The sequence below is a fragment of the Sphaerodactylus townsendi genome, linkage group LG07, assembly GCF_021028975.2.
Source record: "Sphaerodactylus townsendi isolate TG3544 linkage group LG07, MPM_Stown_v2.3, whole genome shotgun sequence".
In the NCBI taxonomy this organism is placed as follows: Eukaryota; Metazoa; Chordata; class Lepidosauria; order Squamata; family Sphaerodactylidae; genus Sphaerodactylus; species Sphaerodactylus townsendi.
In genome coordinates, this window is record NC_059431.1 from 16,545,549 (window position 1) to 16,561,705 (window position 16,157).

General features: G+C 45.8%; 1 long non-coding RNA gene across 1 annotated transcript; it reads left to right on the plus strand.

Annotated features, from left to right (window-relative positions):
• Nucleotides 1-263: 263 nt before the first annotated feature.
• On the plus strand, nt 264-1,738 carry LOC125436207. Its single transcript, XR_007245018.1, has 2 exons — nt 264-948; nt 1,470-1,738. It is a non-coding gene; the product is annotated as an uncharacterized LOC125436207 (long non-coding RNA).
• The last annotated feature ends 14,419 nt before the right edge of the window (nt 1,739-16,157 follow it).

Consider the following 16,157-nt stretch of genomic DNA (forward strand, 5'->3'; position numbering starts at 1 on the left):
ATGTTTCAGAGGTCAATTTGGCAGGTTTATGTTTCAACAAAAATGTTTTCTAATCGGGAGTGTAACAAGCATAATGAAGCCTTCTACAGCATCAGAGGAAAGCTAAGCACTAAATCATATTTGGCAAAAACTGTAGTTCATTGGGTTGGGTTTTTTGTTGTTGGGTTATTTTTGCCGGGGGAGGGATAGATTTAAGGGAAATCTTCCATTACAGTGATGTCCCCGAGGAATTATCTTTTTACAGATGAACGATGCTTGGAGAGTTACCTAGCAAAATTAGTTCCTGATTCCAGGAAATATGTTTTGGCTACTTTCTGGATTCCTGATTCAAAATATCTGTTCCTGCTAATGACATAATGGGAAACGCTATATCAAATTTGGCAGGATGTGTTCAAGTGGCCAATGAGGCAGTTCAAGGAACGGCAAGGCAATCTGCTTGCCGGCCTTCGGCCACCGCTGTTTCTGCTGGTGTTTCCACCATTTCACCTGGAGATTTATGGATGCATCTGGATTTAGTCAAATAAGAGCAGCGTGAATCTACAGCCATTGCTGACCAAACAACAACAGACTAATCTATTGTAAATGCAGACCTGATTGAGGCCACCATAAATCACAAGATGCAGCCTTTTGATTATTCAAAGACCAAGGCCCACCATCTGGCCAGCGCTCACACCGTTTTTTTTTTTTTTTGCTAATGAGGACCTTGGATACCCGCCCACTATTGTGTTATCTTGAGGAATATTAAAACAGAAAGAAACTCACTCTTGGCCCACGGGCCATATTTAAGATGTATATCAGATTAGCAATTTTTCCTTTCTCGATTTACTGATGTTGCTTGGGTTATTTTGATATCGCCATGACTTCTGGAGGAACAGATATCTTCGACATTTTTTTCCTTCCTGCCTGGTAGCCCATCAGTGAGTTCACATGTGCAAATTCGTCATGTAGGTCAGTGATGGCGAACCTATGGCACGGGTGCCAGAGGTGGCACTCAGAGCCCTCTCTGTGGGCACGCAGCAAAACCAGAGGTTTGCTCGTGGGGAATTGCCCCCAAGCACATCTAGGCCTGGCCTGAGCTGCTGGAAACCGCTCGTTATTAGCTTAGTATAGGGTAGCCCTGTTAATTTCTGTTAAACCCCACTGATTTTTCTTGCAAAAGTAAAGAAGCGATCCTTTACCTGAGGAGTAAGCTCAGTTGCTGGCAATGGGAGCTTGCTTCTGAGTAAAGCTCTCCTAAGTCGCTTGATTCACCCATTGAGAAAGGTTGCATGGATTGCTTCAAAGCAAAAGTAGCGACTACCACCAAACTTACTCCTGAGTAATGTACGCCTCAGAGCCAACTGTTTTCTCTAAACTAAAACCTCAGTATTCAGGTTAAATTGCCATGTTGGCACTTTGCGATAAATAAGTGGGTTTTGGGTTGCAGTTTGGGCACTCAGTCTCAAAAAGGTTTGCCATCACTGATGTAGGTGACAAGTTGTATACATGAAACAGTTCCAACATCACAGGCACCTTCTGTATTTTCATGAACGGCAGTACTTTTGAAAGGAGGCTGTTTATACATATATATTTTATCCTTTTAATTGTGAGTATCTTGTGTACCTTATGCCGGCCTATGACTGCAATAAAGATTGACTGATTGATTATACATCCGTGGTGAGCACACACGATGATTGTTTTCCAATCCTGCCACTGCCGAACGTTTTTTTCATGGTTATTAAAGCTGAAAACATTCATAGATCTTGGTCGACTGTGGTGATTAATGAGAAACTTTGGACTCCGTCCAGGATCTTCTGAATTATGGCAGGAAAAAAAATCCCCTGAATGCGGACTATATTGTTATCAAGTAGAAAAATGTCATACTTGAATTTTGCAGTTCTGTATCCAAATCCTTGTTTAGATTTGGATTCTTTCAGTAGCATTTTATTTCTTAACATAGCTCGTCACCCATAATACAAAAGTGTGTGAATCAGACTTCATGGCATTTTCCTGAAGGTAAGCGAAGAAAATAAAGTCACAACACTTTCTGTTAATTAAAAGTATCAGACAAACAAACAGTGGTATGATGCAAACAGAATAGGCATAGGACTGATGACCTAACTATGTTCTGCCTTAAAAATGTTGTTGGTATAAAGTTTCTTGAAGGCAAAAATGGGAGGGGGAAAATGCTAATTATTATCTACACCCTCATGAAATTCTTTGTTGACCCCCATCTTAGTTCTATTGGAGTAAAGAAGACTCAGCGTGCCTGGGCTCTGGTGGGTGCTACATTCCTCTTTGCAATCGAACCAGATTCTCTGTGTGTTATCTTCTTATTGAATAGGATGCCTCTCCTTGTATAAGCTGAAGTTGTTTTGGCTTCTCCTCTTCCTGTCCCTTTGAATTCTTCCCTTCTCCTTATGGTGTTGCAAGAGATAGGCTATCTTAGCACAGTCATTCCTGCAAGAAGGCATGCTAGCAGGTCTACACATGCCAGACCAGACCAGATTAAATCAGTCGTCTGATGCTAACCAGTTCTTTTAGGGGAAAGTATTCCATACATTAGGCTTTTATTGACTTTCTACTATAAGGGAAGTGAACCTACTTCAACAAAAATACTATCTTTTTTCAAATATACATTGCCTCATGCATGTTTGTTGTGGATTATCCAACATCTTTCCTAACCGTGCAACTTTGCTATAGTGACTAAAAAAATATCCCCAATAGATTCTAATTAATAGTCATGTAAAACAAAAGTGTTCAACTGGTTTTATTTTGGTTTTTGGTTTTTTTACAACTTGGCAAACCACCTCTGATTTTTGCCTCAAAAACCCTACTGGTCTGTGAAAAGTGAGCAGTGATTTGAGAACACTTTATACACACATACATGTTAAGTTCATATCTGACAAGCTTAACTGTTGTTGGCAAGAAGAAGAAGAAGAAGAAGAAGAAGAAGAAGAGGAGGAGGAGGAGGAGGAGGAGGAGGAGGAGGAGGAGGAGTTTGGATTTATATCCCCACTTTCACTCCTGTAAGGAGACTCAAAGGGGCTTACAATCTCCTTTCCCTCCCCACAACAAGCACCCTGTGAGGTGGGTGGGGCTGAGAGAGCTCAGAAGAACTGTGACTAGCCCAAGGTCACCCAGCTGGCGTGTGTTGGAGTGCGCAGGCTAATCTAGTTCCCCAGATAAGCCTCCACAGTTCAAGTGGCAGAGCGAGGAATCAAACCCAGTTCTCCAGATTCGAGTGCTCCTGCTCTTAACCACTATGCCACTGCTGCTTGCTATAATATATAGCCAAACTTAACTGTTGGTGGTTATATAGCCTTTCCTATAATATAGTTTTTGCCTTAACTGCAAAGTTTTGTTTCACTGATGTGAACAAACTGACAAAACACCTCAGCTTTTTGATGAGTGTTTTAATTAGGACTAGCTTCCAAGATCTGACAAGATCATCATCCTATACCATGTGGTCTTCTCCTCCTGCAGGTATAATTACTAAGTAATTTATAGAGCTCATTACTGATGAGCAATTATTGACAATGTATACTGTGAAAGATAACGCACCTCATAGGTCAGTATACTGAAACTCTAGACGTTCCCTTCAGATTTATATCTTGGAAAAGGGAGGGTCCTTGTACTTTGCATAAAAGATATAACTCAGCCATCTGCTTGACATCTCTCTAACATCCAGACACGTGGGGCTACACGGCTCACTAATAGTAAATGAGGGTATTGACCTGAGTCTGGACCGTGCTTCTTCAAACTGCAGAGGAGGCCTCAAATAACCAAATCAACCCTCCTCCAATTAAGATCCCTAAATATAGAAAATGAGCATTTAATGGAGAATGATATATAGTGGAACGTCAGTTTTTGTTGGTAATCCGTCCGAAAAGAATCGATGAAAACCGAAACCGATTAAAACCGAGGCAAACTTCCATAGGAATCAATGTAAATCCAATTAAGCCGTTCTAGGCACACCAAAAAACATAGTTTGGATTTATATCCCCCCTTTTCTCTCTTGTAGGAGACTCAAAGGGGCTTACAATCTCCTTTCTCTTCCCCCCTCACAACAAACACCCTGTGAGGTAGGTGGGGCTGAGAGCGCTCCAAAGAACAGTGACTAGCCCAAGGTCACCCAGCTGGCGTGTGTGGGAGTGCACAGGCTAATCTGAATTCCCCAGATAAGCCTCCACAGCTCAAGCGGCAGAGTGGGGAATAAATCCCAGTTTCTCCAGATTAGAATGCACCTGCTCTTAACCACTACACCACTGCTGCTCCTGCTGCACCAAAAACACATTTTTGGTGAATAAACATAGTGTTTAATGCTGAAAACAGTAACAAACAATAACACTAGGACCAGCTTCAGAGCCAGTGGACCAATGTCGCACCAGAAAGAAGAAGAGTTTGGATTTATATCCCCCCTTTCTCTCCTGCAGGAGACCCAAAGGGGCTTACAATCTCCTTGCCCTTCCCCCTTCACAACAAACACCCTGTGAGGTGGGTGGAGCTGAGAGAGCTCCGAGAAGCTGTGATTAGCCCAAGGTCACCCAGCTTTCTCTCTCCAAGAGTGGGTTTTTCTGGTGCGGAGTGACACACATATCTGGCAGTGCCATGCAGAATTTAATTCCTCACTAATGCTTTCAGCAGGCTTTTGCCATGATTGGAACATTTTTCTCCGTGGCTGGTAGCTTTTCCATACTGGTATTTACTCCACACTTTTGTTTTGTATGCATCAATGTTTTTTTTTTAAAAAGCCTCACTCCCATGAGGCATTGCTCTGCATAGGGGAGAAGGGAGTGACTTTGTGATTGCTCTAAAGTGTAGCCAATCAGCACTCTGCGCAGCCAGCTTCTACTGAAAGCAGGGAAAACAAGTCGTTCCCAAAGTTGATTTAGTTTTGAAAAGTTGCTTATCTGTCCAAAAAGGGGAGAGTTTAAATCAGCGGCAGACACTCCAGTCAAGATACGATGGTGTGTCTTTGCCCTAACAGAGCTATATAATTAACCCCTCCGTATTAATTTTGTGCTATAGATGTACTATAAACCGAGACTTAAAATCTTCAAGAAGCTCATTTGCAAATATGATTTTCACAGCATTTTTTCCCCAATGCACTGTTAATTTTGAGTGATGTTAGAAAACACAATAACATTTCAAGTGATTTCAGTAAATTAAAAACAGTATTGACTTCTGTGGGATATGAAGCACTTTGTTGAAGACTAACTATCCCATAGATTGCTGGAAAATCTGCCCATGTCTGTTTTGCCTATAAACAAACAAACAAAAAAGGAGAAAGAAAAGGAAAGGGGAAAAAAAAGAAGAGACTCACAGAGCTGGAATAAGGCCAGCCACTTTTTCATTGTGGATTTAAAAGTGACAGTGGCTATGGGCCATTGCATGTGCTTAGTTAAGAAACATTTCAAACGTTATGCCTGTCATGTGGAGCTGAGGAAAAGGACAGGAAGTGCCAACTTATGGTAGCCAATTTATGTTTACTCTGTAGGGTTTTCAAGGCGATAGACAATCAGAGGTGGTTTGCCATTGCCTGCCTCTGTAGAGCAACCCTGGACTTCCTAGGTGGTCTCCCATCCAAGTACTAACCAGTGTCGATCCTGCTTAGCTTCCAAGATCTGAGAAGACTGGCCTAGCCTGGGTCATCTCAATTGTATAATGAAGCAGGTTGAGGTACAGTATTCCCCAGGGCCAGGAATCCAGGCAGCCCATTTTATTTTTATTTATTCTATTTTATTAGATTTATATGCCACCTGATGAGCACAGGGCAGCTGCCAACACATTCTAATAAATACAGAAAACCACAGTTTAAATACATTTAAAACCCATGCTAAAAAAATCTGATGGCGACATTATTCATGAGTAAATTTTCAAAACAGGAGGGGGAAAGGCAGTGGTGGGATCCAAAAATTTTAGAAATAGGTTCCCATGGTGAGGGTTGGGATTCAAAACTGTGGCGTGAAGCGCCAATAGTAATGGAGACTGGGCGGGGAGAACTGCTTGAGGTGTAGCCGGGCATTCTGGGGTGGGAACGCATTCCTAGGCGAGGGCTGTGGCAAGGGCGCAGCCACTGCACCGTAACCGGTCCTTGGGCGGGAAATCTAGTGCACGCGAGGCGCGGCAGGCTGCCACCTGCGCCAGTGCACCTCCTGCTAGACTGCTTCAAGTTCTTGCAGCGCTACTGCTTTGAGAGGAGGGGCATTAACCTAAAGGCAAAAATCACGTGGCAAAATCACCCATTAGTAACCCCTTCTCGGCACACACACAAATAATGAGTAACCTCCTCTCGGGAACCTGTGAGAACCTGCTGGATCCCACCTCTGGGGAAAGGGGTGGTGAAGGGGAGGCCAGGCTGGCGGGAAATTGTAGCTGCCTCAATCATATGTCTTATAGGCCCTGTGGAACTGCAAGAGATCCCTCAGGGTCTGGGCCTCACGAGACAGAATGTTCCACTAAAGTGGGGCTAGGACAATCCGACCACCAGCCTGCATAATGTCTGTTGATCTGACCATGTCAGGGCTTCAGCAATAGCAGCTGCTCTGGTTGTCCTGTGGTAAATCTACCCATTTGGCTGGCTGATGGTCCTGAGTTTTCTCCAGGGGACCATCCTGCCATGCAGGTGCAAAGGGTTGTAACATGGGCCACAGCAAGTAGCAGAGAGCTGGACTAGATGGACTCTGGTCTGATCCAGCTGGCTTGTTCTTATGTTCTAACATCAGACAGCATGGTGGTGGGGGTTCACTCGTGTATGCCTGCGTAGCTATGCATCGGGGGGGGGGGAGGTAAATTTTAAAAAAGACCAAATCACTCACTGACCAAGGGACAGCCAGCCATGCAAATGGCCCGGGGCAACGCCGGATTCATTTAACCTGGCTGCAACCCACTTTACATTTGCTGTGTGGAAAGGGCCTCAGTTGCACTGTGGGAAAAGGCTGTATTATTTAAAAACATAGCTCGAGCTCTACAACTTCCTATGGATTAATACAGGCGGCGGCAGCTGATGGAAGATATCCACTAACACCCCGCATCTCCATGTATTTGCAAACTAAACATTTTTGGAAAACTCACGCAAAAAAAAGTTTCATTTTCTTTTATTAAACTGAACGAACTTTGTACGAGAGAGCGTGCGTGCATAATTTCCTTCCTTCCTTGTATTAATGAGAGATAAAGTGGAGGAGTTTTTTAAAACTAACATAGAAAGTGACATGCATGAAACTGTTGCTGACAACCTCATGTTCCCAGTGGAGAAACAACGGAGTCCTCTTGGATGAGACTAAAGTGCTTTAATTGAGTCCTGCGAGAGCTTAAAATGATGAAAGGAAGTGGTAGATTCCACAAACACACTGCGGATCAGTTTAAGGCAGTGGTGGCAAACCTTTGGCACTCCAGATGTTATGGACTGCAATTCCCATCAGCCCCTGCCAGCATGGCCAATCGGCCAGGCTGGCAGGGGCTGATGGGAATTGTAGTCCATAACATCTGGAGTGCCAAAGGTTCACCACCATGGGTTTAAGGTGCAGCTTTAAGTCACAATACTCTCCATGACGTTTACTCTCAAGTAAATGTCCATAGGGTCGCAGCTTAACAGACCAGTTAGTACATTAACACACAGCTAAATCTGTATTTATATTGACTGTATATTTAAATCAAAATGTCTAGAGGCACTTTATTTATTTAGGCATTTTCACGCCACTCTTCCCCTGAGGGACCCAAAGCAACTGACAGAGATTTGCAAATGAAAGGAAACAATGGGATTTCAATAATCAAAACCAATTACGACACAGAGAGAAACACATCTTACCGTAACACGTCTCTGAAGATGCCAGCCATAGATGCAGGTGAAACGTTAGAAGCAAATGCAACCAGATCACAGCCACACAGTCCGGAAAACTCACTACAGCCAGTTAAAAACAAATACATTGGGCCCTGGACTGGTTATTGTAGGGCCTTTGTGGGCCCAGAGCCCCCTAGCTCATGCTGTGAAGCTTCAAGTTCACAGCAGCAGGGAATAAAATTGAATTGCCGCACACCAAGCATCCAACTTTGAATCAGTCCTTAATACGGACTTCAGGTGGGACCTGGGGACCCCTCAGAATTACAGCTCACCACTGGACAGCAGAGATCATTTCCCCTGGAGAAAATGGATGCTCGAGAGGGTGGAGTTTATGGCATTGTATGGTACCCAACTGTGGTCCCTGTCCTCCCCAGGCTCCACCTCCAGTGTGGTGTAGTGGTTAAGAGCACTCTAATCTGGAGAACTGGGTTTGATTCCTCACTCTGCCACTTGAGTTGTGGAGGCTTAACTGGTGAACCAGATTAGTTTGTGCACTCCAACATATGCCAGCTGGGTGACCTTGGGGTCGTCACAGTTGTTGTTGTTGTTGTTGTTGTTGTTGTTGTTGTTCTTCTTCTTCTTCTTCTTCTTCTTCTTCTTCTTCTTCTTCTTCTTCTTCTTGTTCGTCGTCGTCTTCTTCTTCTTCTTCTTCTTCTTTTTCTCCTTCTCCTTCTTCTTTTTCTTCTTCTTTGTCTTGTTCGTCGTTGTCGTCGTTGTCGTCATCTTTGTCGTCTTCGTCTTCTTTGTCTTCTTCTTTGTCTTCTCCTCCTTCTCCTTCTCCTTCTCCTGCTCCTTCTCCTTCTCCTTCTCCTTCTCCTTCTCCTTCTCCTTCTCCTCCTCCTCCTCCTCCTCCTCCATCATCTCCAGGACATTCCTAACCTGGAGTTGGCAGTTTTCAGTATACACTAGCACAGTGGTGGCGAACCTATGGCACGGGTGCCAGAGGTGGCACTCAGAGCCCTCTCTGTGGGCACACGCATAGACAGTGCCCCCCTCCCCCCACATCTAGGCTGGCCTGGGCAGCTGGGCTCGGATTGTGCCATTAAACCTAAAACCACAGTTTTGGGAAGCGAGTGTAGGTAACCCTGTTAAGCACTTTGTTAAACACCACTGATTTTCATCACGAGAAGAACTAAAACTACCTGATCCTTTACACTGGGAATTAGAAAGCTTCGGTTTGCTGGCAATGGGGCTTGCTTCTCTGAGTAAAGTAAAAACCTCCTAAATTAAGTGATTCACCCATTGAAAGGAGTTGCAATACCTTAAGCTTTTATTCCCTGAGTACTTGCATGCCTTCCGAAGAGCCAACCGTTTTTCTAAACTTAAACCTCAGTATTCAGGTTAAATTGCCGTGTTGGCACTTTGCGATAAATAAGTAGGTTTTGGGTTGCAATTTGGGCACTTGGTCTCGAAAAGGTTCACCATCACTGCACTAGCAGCACTGACCCAGCCAGCCTCAACCAACTATGCAAATGCAAAACCACTAAAAAAGTTGCCTCTTTTAAAAATAGGAACAAATCATACATGCAGTGATGTGTGGTGCTAAATTTGAGAGAGAGAAATCACTGTGAGCTAAGGATGCCAGCCTCCAGTTGGGACTTGGGGATCCCGTGAAGCAACAGGTCATCTCCAGACTACAGAGATCAGTTCCTCTGGAGAAAATGGGTGCTTTGGAGGGTGGACCCCACTGAAGTCCATGTCCTTGTCCTCCTTCTGGTCCATCTCCACATCATCAGGAGTTTCCTAACCTGGATCTGGCAACCCTATCCCTCATCCTCCGCTGTTGATTGAGGAAAACTAAGAAGCCTAGTCCTCAGTTAGCCCCAGGATCATGCTGTTGGACTACTCAACATAAAGTATCTGCCTCTTGGACACTAGGTGCCAACTAACAGGAACATGACTGACTATCCCCAGCCCTTATACCTGCAGGCAGGAATGAGCCTCAAACACAGATTAGATGTTGCCATGACTACCAGCTCTGGGTTGGGAAATACCTGGAGATTTGGGGCATGGCACCTGACCAGGGTGTGTTTGGGGAGGGGAGAGACTTCAGTGGGATATAATGTCATAGAGTCCACCTCCCAAAGAGCCTCTCTTTTTTTTTCAGGTGAACTGATCTCTGTCATCTGAAGATCAGTTGTAATCCCACGAGAATGCCTGGAAATTGATGAGGGGGAGGCGCTGCCTCTCTAGGAGGTCTAGAAAGATGGCAGGTCAGAACCCCCCCTGCAAGCCCAGACTTGGCCTAGAGAGAGGTGGCCTAGAGAGGCAGCAAGTTGGAAGTCCCCCCCCCCCCCAATTCAGCCCTAGAAAGTCTCTGGGGTTGTCTGGGCTGACGAGGGGTGTGTGTGTGTGTGTGTGCTGCCTTACTAAAGACCCCAGAGGAACAGCACAGAAACACTGATGTGTCTAAACCCGAGGTGAGACAGAAAATGGTGGTCAGGAATCATTTCAAGTGGGTGAATGTGAACAAAAATGTTGTTGTTTGAGAGGAATCTAAAACGTTTAAAAAACGATTTCAGTGACGTGTGTGAAAACAGCCAATGTGTATAAATGGGCAGCTGAAGATTTTCAGGCCATGGAGGTAAACAGCATCCCCGGGCAAATGGCATCCCATTAAGCTTTAAGTAAAGAGCCGAGAGGGAAGGCAGCATGGTATAGCCCTAGCTTGTCATATATGGAAAGCTAAGCAAGGATGGATAGGAGACCATCCAGGAAGGCTCTGCAGAAGAAGGCAACGGCAAATCTCCTCTGCGTTGCACTCACCTTGAAAGCCCTTACTGGGGTCACCATAAGTCATCTGCAACTTGATGGCACTTTACACACACACATACAAAGCAACAGGACATTTCCCCCCCTCTGGGCAGCAGGAAACCCCAAATCCAATGTCTGAGCTGCAAAGGACCAAATCCATGTGACAGTCCAAACAAAAGAAAGCCCATCAAATTTCTGTCCCTTTCCTACCAATTTACATCTTGCAAGTGTGGAGTTTTAGCCTTAGACCTTAACTAGGGGCCTTTTACCACTTACCTTTTTTGCTAGGCGCTACATTCTGGGCACTCCCCCACTACAGGAGACAGCTTTGACAGCGCCCAACCGCCTCTGGCGCTGCAGCTACCAGCCCCAAGGCCCTCCAGCGTGCGTCATTCCTGGCGCTGGAGAAAGCACTGCATGCTTCGGCGACTCCTGCAGCCAGAGTGCTGGAATTAGAGTCGTAGCCAGGGTAAACTCAGAAGTGCGGCTCAAACTTGGCGTGCACAGTGGGTGGCCAGCTGCATGCAGCGGTGGTAGAGGGAAAAGTGGGGAAAGGCCCTAGGTTAGGTGCCCCAGCTTAACCTTCTCAGTACAGCACATGCAGCCATTTCCACCATTTGTGTTGAGGACTTTCCCCACCTCCTGCATACCGACAAACCCTTTGCAGATGCCTCCTCAGCCTTTTCTTGAAAACTACTTCCTAGGCACCGTGATCCCTGACAGACACGTCCCAGGTGTCCTACACTCGGTGGCTACATGCTAAATGATGGCGTATGTGAATGATGGTTCTCCTTGAACTGCAGTCTACTGGCACAGCTCCTGAGAATTCTGCAGGACGCTGCGAGTTTACACTGACCGAGGCTGCGGTTTGTGGATATAAATTGTCACTCCCAATTTCCACCTGTGCAAAGGAGAGGGGAATCCAGCTGCACATTCTTTCAGCCTTTACGGTTATCAGACAGCTAATTTCAAAGTAAATACAACACAATCTTGTGTTTTCCTTCATCAGCAGCGGAGGGGAGGGAGGAGGGGGAGAGATTCAAAGGGGTCAGTCAAGGAACAGCGACCGGCTGAGCAGGAAAGGAGAATGTTAAAGTAACGATGTGTTCTTTGTATGAGTAACTTCCCAACAATCTGCTGAAGGAGTGATTTTATATCAGGCTGAAACCCCAAACCACCATCTTTTTAATTTGCCAAGCACCTGCGAAAGAATGCAGCTGCAAGACCCTGGGAAAACAATGGGAACTGTGACAGTTCATTAATATAAACCAGCAACGAGATGTATTTGGGAAAAGTCGTTGATATAGAATTACACTTTTAGGACACAATGGCATTTCTGAAGCATACCAGGCAAGCGGCTAACGAAGATTCTAGACGGATGGACATCAATTGAACCCGAACTGCAACGGGGCAACTATTTATTGTAGCGTGTACACGCGGGCTACAAACGTAGGAAGAACTGTGATTGATTAACGACGAAGGATTCGGGGTGTGGAAATTGACCGCATCAGCAAATTGCTTGTCTATTTCTGCAAATTATCTCTCCCCTTCTTTTTCATCCCGCCAGCATTAGAGCAGCGACTCTGTGCTCAACAGCTTGGGATTAAAGGTGAAGCTCGTATATGCTACTGTCTGCTGGAACGTCCACACTTGTCTGTTCTCTTAACATGTCGAGTTTGCTTAGAGCACTTTCATGACATCCGTTATGACAAAGTGGTTGGAAAGTCAGAGGTCACGAAAGCTTGTCCTTGTAATGCAGGGGCGCTGTGATTCAGCGGAGTTAGCATCACTTTCGGCCAAGAACCAGTTATTAAAATGGTGCTTGTAAACAACCAGTTGTTAAATTATTTGAATCCCACCCAGTGGTGGGATCCAAAAATTTTAGTAACAGGTTCCCATGGTGAGTGGGAATTCAAACTGTGGCGTGCAGCAACCAATGGGGCCTGGGCGAGGAGACTGCGACAGGGGGCATGGTTGGGCATTCGAGGTGAGGGCATTCCTAGGCGGGGGGGCAGTGGCAAGGGATGCAGCCCGCTGTAGATCCTTGGCCAGGGAAGCCTTAGTCTGCGCACGAGAGGCGCCCAGGCTGCCACGCCGCCGGGTGCACCTCCTGCTAGACTGCTTCATGTTCTGTGGCTACTGCTGAGAGGAGGGGCGAAAACTAAGGCAAAAAATGAGTAGCAAAATCACCCATTAGTAACCCCCTCTCGGCACACACAAATAATTAGTAACCTACTCTCGGGAACCTGTGAGAACCTGCTGGATCCCACCTCTGATCCCGCTGCCGGAACCAGTTGTTAAATTATTTGAATCCCACCACTGCTTGTATGGCTGTTTTGGCACTTGAAAAGGTATAGGATAGGTTTGTCAACCCTCCCCTCGCCACCAGCTGGGGATAGGGGTAGGGTTGCCAGATCCAAGTTGGGAAACTCCTGGAGAGTTAAGGATGGGGCCTGGGGAAAGACAGGGACATCAGTGGCTTACAATGCCATAAAGTCCACCCTCCAAAGTATCTGTTTTCCCCAGGAGAACTGATTCCTGTAGTCTGTCAATGAATTGTAATTCCAGGGGATCCCCAGGTCCCACAGGGTGGTTGGCATCCTTAGGAAGGGGAGAAGAATATGATACTGCAGTCCCTATTGGACCCTTGTAACATCTATAGAAGAAGAAGAAGAAGAAGAAGAAGAAGAAGAAGAAGAAGAAGAAGAAGAAGAAGAAGAAGAAGAAGAAGGCATCTATGCCCCACCTTTCTCTCCTGTAAGGAGACTCCAGGTAGCGTACAAGCTCCTTTCCTCTCTCCACAACAGACACCTTGTGAAGTAGGTGGGGTTGAGAGAATTCCAAAGAACTGTGACTAGCGCATGGTCATCCAGCAGGAATGTAGGAGTGTGGAAACACATCTGGGTTCACCAGATAAGCCTCTGCCACTCAGGTGGAGGAGTGGGGAATCAAACTCGGTTCTCCAGATTAGAATCCATCTGCTCTTAAGCACTGTGGTGATGGCAAAGTTGTGGCGGCCACAAGTTGCTTTCACAATTAGCTTGGCCCTCAATGGTGGCAGCGTGTCTGTGGAATTCTGTCCCTTGTGTGAAGTGCCTGTTGTCCTCTCTGTCTTTAAGCACCACATGAAGACTTACTTGCTTCATATTTCCTTTGGGTAAGTCATTATTATTCCATCTTGCCTATGCCTTCTAAACTGGGGCTTCTTCTAGCTACGGCTCCAATTACACATTATGTTTCCTGCCATAGTCATTCTGAAAGACCAAAATTCTGTGGCTGGGGCTGCTTTTTTTTGCGAAGCTGAGGGAAGGGAGCAGTTCTTTAACCCTTTTCTTACATGCTGTTTCCCCCACACCCAAAATCACTCTAGTGGGCTTCCGCTGGCAAGTTCTGTAGACCAGTGGTTCTCAACCTTCCTAATGCCGCGACCCTTTAATACAGTTCCTCATGTTGTGGTGACTCCCAACCCTAACATTTATCCATTTTACAGATAGAGAACACTGATGTAGAGAGTCTTAGGCGACCCCTCTGAAAGGATCGTTCAACCCCCCAAGGGTCCTGACCCCCAGGTTGAGAACCACTGCTGCAGACCTTGCTGATGTCGCCACATTACGTCTGGGTACAACCTGGTCATGACAAGGGTAACTCTAGAAATCAGCAGAAACTCTACAGTTTCCAGGGATTCCTAGAGCTGCCTTTCACACTTTTGGGTTGTACCTGGAAGTGCTGCAGTGACAACACATCAACTCCCTCATGTGCCTGCCTCCAGCCCTCCCACCAGTTGCCAAGCTTGGACTGTAAACCTTAGGCACAAAAGCTGTTTGTACCTTTGCTGGGAAAATTTTTATGGCTACCCACAAAGTCATGCTATTTGTACCCCCAGGGGCGGCTGGGGGCGGCAGGGATCTGCCCCCCGCACTTTTGGGGGTCCAAACAGCATGACTTTTTCCAGTGTGAAAAAATGTCAAGGGATGAAAGAGGTCAAAAGCCCCCGTTTACCCCTACTTGCTTTTCCCCCCATGAAAAAGCACCTCTAGCAGCTGCACCCGGAAAAGGAAAAAAGAAGTCTTTTAAAAGGAAAGAAAATGTAATCCGTAGTTTGAATCCGACATTTTAAAGTCTAATTGTCTTCAAAACATCTCACTTTTCATGCCATGAATCCCCGTGAAGCTTTTAACATTTCAACTGCTTCGGTGTAAAAATTTGTTTCTGCCCTTTTATTGATTGGTAATCATGTATGTATTCACTGTGACGATTGTTTCAACACGTAAGTCACTTTGAACATGAGAAGGGGGGTGGGCTGTGACTCAGTAGCAGAGCATTTGCTTGCCAGGCACAAAGGCGCAGGTTCAACTTTGGTCATTTTCAATTAAAAAGATCAGATTGCAGACGATACGGAAGACCTTTGCCAGAGATCCTGGAAACCAGCTGCCAATCAGTGTAGACCAGTGGTAGCGAACCTTTGGCACTCCAGATGTTATGGACTACAATTCCCATCAGCTCCTACCAGCATGGCCAATTGCTGGCAGGGGCTGATGGGAATTGTAGTCCATAACATCTGGAGTGCCAAAGGTTCGCCACCACGGGTGTAGACAATACCAACCTTGGTCGTCCATCTCATGTGTTATATGACAAAAAAGCAGGATGTAATCAAGTGTCTTAAATACATCACCAGGTTGCTAATTAACATGTACATTAATATCTCAGCAAGTATTTCACACGACGTTTTCAAAAGAGGATCCGAAATCGTACTGTGAGCATTTAGCAGGAGTAACTGAGTTCAAGTTTCCCTTTAAAAATTCTGTTCGGGTCTAGCGCTGCCCTATGGAGAGACCACCGTTGTCATCTTCCACCACCATTCATTTTCTCCAGTAGTTTTCTGCCGGTGCCCTGATATTTCATTAGCGGCTCTGTAGAAAAATGGCTGCCCTTTCGGGAGCCTACGGACTAGATGACTGTCCCCCTGGAGATGCGGGTCACACAACTCAGGAGGCTAACGATGCTAGCTGAATCCAGGAATGTCTTTCTAAGGGTTCTGAGGGTTTCCCACCCCCCCCTCCCATTTAATGAGAGTGCAGCGTAACTTCACCCTACGCTGTGATTAAGTGCATTTGTCACTCCATGCAACTATTACAAATTGCAGAGAGTAAAAAGATATTGCAGGACGATTCACATGGCAGAGATTAAGGGCCACTAAGAGATGTAAGCTCGCAGGCGTTAATCAGAAGGGAGATAGTGTGTAGGCCAGGCTTGCCAACTTCCAGGTGGGGCCCGGTATTCTCCCACTAGGGTAGCCAACCTCCAGGTGGTGGCTGGAGATCTCTTGGGATTGCAACTGAGATCAATTCACCTGGATAAAATGGCTGGTTTGGAAGGATCTATGTCAGTCATGGCGAACCTTTTTGAGACCGAGTGCCCAAACTGCAACCCAAACCCAACTTATTTATCGCAAAGTGCCAACCCAGCAATTTAGCCTGAATGCTGAGGTTTTAGTTTAGAAAAAAAACGGTTGGCTCCCTCTTCCTCCGCCCCACCCACTCGAGCAGGGGCCAGTCTACTCTAGTCTCCAGCAAGTCCCGTA